Source organism: Sinocyclocheilus anshuiensis, unplaced genomic scaffold, assembly GCF_001515605.1.
Source record: "Sinocyclocheilus anshuiensis isolate Anshui unplaced genomic scaffold, SAMN03320099.WGS_v1.1 scaffold369, whole genome shotgun sequence".
NCBI classification, from domain to species: domain Eukaryota; kingdom Metazoa; phylum Chordata; class Actinopteri; order Cypriniformes; family Cyprinidae; genus Sinocyclocheilus; species Sinocyclocheilus anshuiensis.
The window spans coordinates 839,105-846,583 of NW_015540935.1; the positions used below are offsets into that span (position 1 = coordinate 839,105).

The 7,479-nt window shown below is 36.3% G+C and overlaps 1 pseudogene; it reads left to right on the forward strand.

Moving 5' to 3' along the window:
* The first annotated feature begins 3,854 nt into the window (after window positions 1-3,854).
* The window catches only part of LOC107689542 (protein FAM46A-like), a 25,908-nt pseudogene continuing 22,283 nt past the window's right edge, over window positions 3,855-7,479 (forward strand).

The window sequence follows — 7,479 nt, forward strand, 5'->3', positions numbered from 1 at the left end:
TGGGTCACATTCATAGTTTCTTTGTTTAGTAAACAGATCTGACAGCTGTAGTGTTTGATGTCATTGTGAACTTGTTGAATGTGTGCACTGATCACTAGAATGACACTCACAGAATGTGAGCACAAGAAGGAAGTGCAGAGGGGGAAATGATCAATGTTTCGGAGTAAACTGTAAAAAAAATAAGTACCTTGATAGTTTCCTATTGTATAACACTTTGTATTTATATTTTATTTTCTAAACTCTGCTGTCAATTTTTCTTCTTACATAGCCGACATACAATGGGATTTAAAATGACAGTGTGTGGTTTTGGCTTTGAAAAGTTCATAAAGACATGGTAAAAGTAATCCATATGAATCAAGCAGTTTAATCGGTCTTCTGAAAAAACAGAATTACTTTTTATGATCAAATATGGTCAAGCATGCTTTGTGTGACATGAGAGAACAAATGTCAGTGGTTTCTGCGCTTCAAGCAAGCATGTTTGAGCTTTCGTTTACCATATTTGATGTGCTCTATGTGTGTTGATCATTGTTTAGATGTGAATAAAAGCCTAAATTGATTTTGTGAGTACATGATGACAGAATTTTTTTTGTTTTGTTTTTGTTGGTGAACTAATCCTTTAACAGGTAACATACAGTGACCCCAAAATATTTGAACACTAAAATCACACAAATGTATACATACAGTGGGTATATATAGAAAAGAATAGAAAGCTATTTTCGTGTTGATCCTTTAACCAACTCAGCGATTCTGTTTTTTTAATTTATTTATTTTTCTGACATGTTGGTGTCATATCTTTCACTTGGATGTCATAAGTTACACTTAAATACAAATACAGCTGGATAAAACAAAAAACTGTGTCCGTCTTCATTTCAGGCTGAAAAGCAACAAAATGTGATTATTTTAAAGGGGGTGATTCTTTTCTATACCCACTGTATGATTGCATTTTACTTATAAAATATACAGTAAACCAACAAAAAAACAGAAGTGACATGTTGATGCTAGGCCTTCTTTTAAAACTAACTTCACTTTTTCTGGACTGGTGTCACAGTGGTTTTTAATGGAAGTATAAAACCGCAAGAAAAGTTCATCATATTAAATATGGACATTATCCAGTAATGTTTAACATCCACAAAGCATCACGATACGTTTGTTTAGTTTTGTTTTATAATTTCATGCCTAATAAACTTATGCGAAATGTTGTTTGAAAAGTGTTCTTGATTTTTTTAAGTGACAGTTGGTTTTAATAATGCAGTGATATTTACTTTGCACTGTATTTGCTAAGGTTATGGAAAGTATGTTTTACTTCCGTAAACATAACTCTGTACATGCCTTGTTTAATTAAAAAAATTGGCAAATGTGTGTTTGTTTATGTGTGTGTGTGTGCTCCAGGATCATCTCTCAGATAGATTTATGAAGCAAACATCAAACACAACCACACACTCTCAGAAAAAAAGGTACAAAAGCTGTCACTGGGGCAGTACCTTTTCAAAAGGTACACTTTTGTACCTTTTAGGTACTAATATGTACACTTTAGGTACTAATAAAGGCAATAAGGTGTGCCTTTTGAAAAGGTGTCACTGCCCCAGTGACAGCTTTTGTACCTTTTTTTCTCCTCTTTATCCAAACACATTTCTTAGTAACAATCTTAGAAAACATGGATCTTTGTAGGTTTACTTTACTTTCTAAGATATTTACAGTATTTGAGAGCTGTGTTAAAGCAGCACAAACTACAAGACAAATGTTTCAGCACTGAAAATGCAGGAGGTTGGATAACTGTGCGATTCAGTACAGCATGAAAATATGACAAATGATAGTGAATCAATCAATCAATCAATCATGTATATCTGAATGTGTTGTGACAGACTGACTGGACTAGTGTTCTCCTTAACCTGTTCCTCATGAGCACACAGAGATCATCACAATGAGAGCTTTCTAAAAGGCCTTTCTTTTGTACTCTCTGCCAGAGTTTCGTTTCTGCTCCTTCACATGATACTTTACACTTAACAGGGTGGACGACTTGATGACGTCTTTTAAATGCCCAGCAGTTATAGATCACATTTCTATGATGGAATAGAAGCAGGATTAAAGTCATATACAAGCAGCGTTTTGAGTTGAGAACATTCTCTGTTCTCTGTCTATATACCAGACCCAGAGTTTAAGACGTACAGGAGCCAAATCAACAAGGCAATCAATTGTTTTTATAAGAGGCATAATATTGTAAACATGTGCAGTTGTTTCTACCTGAGCTGACCCTTAAAATGACTTTCATTTGGCTGTTGATTTAGTCATAATAAATAAATATATTTTTTAAATTTGTATAAAACCATTTAATTTGCGTATCACCACACTGAGCACTGTTTATGTTACCTAACAAAAATACTTGAACAGTGCAGATCAAAAACAGTTTTCAAGACAGCAGTAAAATTGTCTCATTATATGACACTGCAAAGTGTCATATTTTTATGCTTTTTCACACTCTTCATTTTATTGCCCTGTTCAGCTTACGTCTATGTGTTGTTCTGTAAATTGCCTTCCTGTACTACATGCGTCATATTCATAGAATTATGCTCTGTGATACTCTGTTGTAATAATTGTTTTGTTTATACAAATTATTATGGAGAATTTCCAGTTTAGACTGCTTGAAACCACCCAGAGCACTGCACCTACGTCACATAAAAACATATCCGATTTCCAGCATATGTGAACAAATATTGTCTTTCTTCAGTTTCACTTCCTTTTGAAGTAGCTGAGTTCCCATGCTATGCAAAACTAAACACTGCATATTCAATTATTGTCTAAAGAAACAGATAACAGGTCACATAACTAGTTTAGAAAAGGTGCTGTGTTATAACACTATAACAACTGATAGATTGCGTCACGGTGGCACAGTAACCAGAGACAAGTGACATTTAACCACTTTAAAAAGCAATGAAAGAAATACACTTTTGTGCAACCCACACTCTCAGAAAAAAAAAAGTTACACAACTGTCAGGTACACATATGTACCATTAAGGTGCTAATATGCACACTTTAGGTACTAATACGTACTTTAAGGTACTTATATGCACGCACCTTTTAGGGGTAATTAAGGTACAAGGTCTAAATGAGACCCTTAATAAGACCCTCTCAGTAAGACCAGTAGTTCATTTTCGCCTGGCCAACATTTTCACTGGTCCCACAACAAATATGATAAATATCTATTTTTTTTTATCTTGGCAGATGCATTTCAAATCAATGCACTACAAAGAACAGCCATTACACTCTACACTTCATGGTTACAACCTGCCATGAAGCATAAAATCTGGTTTACTTTGCAGTTGAGGCTGGTCAAAACTGCCCACTGAGACAGGAAGATTGAATATCCTGTTCTGAGAACACCTTCATTACTGTCCATATGCACGCACCTTTTAGGGGTAATTAAGGTACAAGAGTGTACCTGTTGAAAGGGTACCACCGCAGTGACAGCTTTTGTACCTATTTTTCACGAGAGTGTTTATAGGCTACTTAAGCAAAATCGATTAACTCTTAAGGTTTTGTGTGACTCCTGATATATATAAAAAACACACAACGTGAATGTATTATCACAGGGGTACTATTGGACATGCTATGTAATAAACGCACTAGCTTTGAGAATCCTCGTCTGTGTTTACCAAAAACCGAACACATGCTCCCACACAACCGCACGCTCCTCCTACAGCCAATGAGCGCAGCGGGATTTGTGACGTAGGCGAGGTGGGCGGGCACACAGGGCTTCAGTTTTAATTATTCATAAAGCTGACCAATTGAGCGGCGTATGTAAATGTGTCAGGTTTAAATGTATCTTTAGGCTTCTCCCAGACTCAGTGAATGAAGGCTGGCCTGGAGTGAGTAGCGCGACTGTTGATAAAATAACTTTTCAAATCCACGCTTTGATCCCGAATTGAGGTTCTGTATAGTCGGGGCATCCAGCTGCCGTCCACCGAGCAGACGCGTGTCTTCAGCGGACGGGTTTCGCCATGTCCTCCGCGGATGTTTCGGGGCAGAGCCGGCGCTGCTGTGTTTTGTCGTGGGAGCAGGTGCAGCGTCTGGACTCCATCCTGGGAGAATGCGTCCCGATCCACGGCCGAGGAAACTTCACTACACTCTCAGTTCAGAGCCACGGCATATCGTGCAGGTACAGTATCTAACACGCACTTAAAACACTATCAAACCTCGGCTGAACTCAGTCCTCAGTTCTAATTACAAATGGAATGCATTAAGAAATGGGGACAGAACTCCAATTCCAAATTTTACCATAATTTGGAACATTCATAAAGGATTCTAAAGAATTCTTACTGACACAAAACAAAATATGCATTTAGGACATATAGGCTATTACGATTACAATTTCTCTTCTTCACAAATGCTCACAAAACCATAATTTGTTTTTATACAAAAATGTCATTATTTTATTATGGCACAATAAGTGGTGTTCTTAGGCACTGTGGGAAGCAATATGATCAAAGGCACTGTATTTGCATGCTTAAATGTAGGACAATTATTCATAATAATCAGGAAAACATTCCATCTTAATTCTTGATTTACGATTTGAAAACAAGTTCTGTTTCCTAATTTAAATGATCATGGTTACTAAACAAATAGGATTCTAATGATGTTTCTGTACAGCCCCAGAATGATACATTCTTCCAACAAGTAATATAGTTTATTATCTGAACTGTAGGCTGTTTATGGTTGCCAAGCGACGATTTACAATGACTTCAGCCATGTAGAGCAGGAATGATTGTATTTATGAAATCATATTTACATAAGGATCGTTGTTTATGAGAAACAACTTGTTAACCCATGCTATTTCTCTTGTGTCATGAACACTTCACTGTCATTCAGGAAATGATTGGATTAATCTGGCATTATCACCAGGAGGGAAATAAAAGTATTCAGCTCATTGCGTCAATAAAAATGTATTTATGTAATATTTATTTAATAATGTCTATGCATTGACATCTTTGATGCACAGTTTGTTTATTAGATATATTGTTAAAAATGTAAAAAATACTAGCATTAAAAGTTCTGTGGTAGTTTTTGTTTTCAAGTGTAAGTTTTTAAGCATCTCTGCTTAAGCATTTTTAAGCATCTCATCTTCATCTAACATTTCAGTATAATGTATTTCAGTATTCGCAGTGAGGAGATTCGCCAAGAAGATTCTTTTTCCTGATTATTCTACTGTAATAGATTCTGCTTTTGCAGTCAGTCATGTTTCAAACTCATAGGCCTACTTCTGTATACTTCAAAATTTTAAGGGTGACTAATGAACTAAAAAGCTTCTGGATCTGCTTATTGTTTAAAAAAAAGGAATGGAGTATTTCTTTTCATTTAGCTTGTTTTAATTGCAACCTCACTGTTGCAAGGAAGCCAGTTCAAACAATTAACTGTGAAACGAGATATATATAGTATTTTTTACCCAGCCGTATTAAATGGGTTATTCAAAATTAGGCCACTCTCTGATGACCTTTCAAATGAAAGTGCTCATTACTCTACCATCTGGTCGTATCTAATGTGAGCGCCACAGAAAAGTCCAGATGGTTTTAGGTCTTTGGTATCTCACTTTTATTAATTTTTTGATTGTCTTTATGAAAGCTATTCACTTTTATTCTAAATGAGACCCTTAATAAGACCCTCTCAGTAAGACCAGTAGTTCATTTTCACCTGGCCAACATTTTCACTGGTCCCACAACAAATATGATAAATATCTATTTTTTTTTATCTTGGCAGATGCATTTCAAATCAATGCACTACAAAGAACAGCCATTACACTCTACACTTCATGGTTACAACCTGCCATGAAGCATAAAATCTGGTTTACTTTGCAGTTGAGGCTGGTCAAAACTTCCCACTGAGACAGGAAGAGATTGAATATCCTGTTCTGAGAACACCTTCATTACTGTCCATCCAATTGCATCCACAAAATCACTGTCCATCCAAACGTAATAAGTACAGATTATTTCCCAGACAGAAGACAAACAATATACAATTCTGCTCATGACTATGTAGTGTTCTTGCTGCTAAGTGCCTCAAAAACTCTTATCAATTATCTTTGTTACTTTTATTTCAGATATCTTTGATTCAAGTCCTGTGATTAGTTCATTCTAACAAGTGCTCACAGTACTAACACAGAATCCTTTACACTGAAAAATAAGTCCACCTGTTTCAGCTTAAAAACTGAAGTTCAGTTGCTGCCTTCAATTTTTAAGTTTAATCAACTTGGTTGTACGAATCATTTCAACTTAAATTACATTAAACCGACTTAATCACACACTTATCATGAAATTAAGCATTTACCATTTATCTCGTTTAACACGTTCATTTTGTCATTATTTACTAAATCCAGCAAAGTAAACCTAAAGGTTGAAGGGTAATTCTTACAAAACTCTATTTTATGCAAGCTTAGTTCAAGAAAAATGTAGATGTCTTTCAAAAAAAGGACACCTTGAGACTCCAAAAGGACACCAAAGAACCAAATGATAAGATGATAAGAAGTTCATATAATTGTTACATTTGTGCACGCCAACGCACACACACATAAAAAAAAAAAAAAAGCATATTATGACAAATCAAAACATTATCCTGAATGTGTGTGGAAACAAAGTGAATGCACTCTAATGTGTCTTTGCATAAATACAATGAATGATCTGTGCGTCAAGAGCGCTCATCGATTTGTTTGTGCATCAATATATCAGACTAAAGCGGGCTTACTGTACGTACCGCAATTGTCTTTAACTTGATTGCAATCCTCAACCATCAAAACTTTATTAGAGAGAAGCTGGTTTGCTTTATCCAGCCGAAAATATGTAGTTTGCACATCATACAGCAGTGGGATGTTTTGACATTCTTTTCAGTTTGTATTAGGCATGGGCCGATTACCGGTTTCAAGGTATACCGCGATTTGAAAATGTCACGGTTTCAAAACCGCTAATATTTTCCGTTATACCGTTCCTGCGGTATGCGCTGTTTTTCATGTCTCCTCAAAGACTGAAAGTGTAGGAATCCCTTCAGGTTGAGTGCAGTGTAGAGTAACACGACCCTCCTCCTCCTGTTGGTGCGAGCGAGCGGTCAGTCACGTGTGTATAGGATGGCTTCCCCTGGAACTCACGCGATCGGCAACCGGCCATTTTTTGTCTTATTGCAAGCAACTCGTCTCTGTTCTGGACTTGCACAAACTGCTTCAATGCAATCGTTCTCCAAAATGTCATTTATGTGAAAATATGAAGTCTGTAAACGCCCGTTAACACAGGCCAGAGACGCTGAAGACGGACGCACAGAGAAAAATACTGTAGCAGGCAGATCACTCACTGTTCATGATGCACGAACTATTGGAAGAAAATCCTCAATATTGATTTGGGGGTTTATATGAATGTGTTTCTGAGGGGAACTGACTGTCTTCAGAAAAGTTTACGTGGTATTTTCTTTTCATCTCATCTCTGTATAGTTCATATTAAAGCAGTG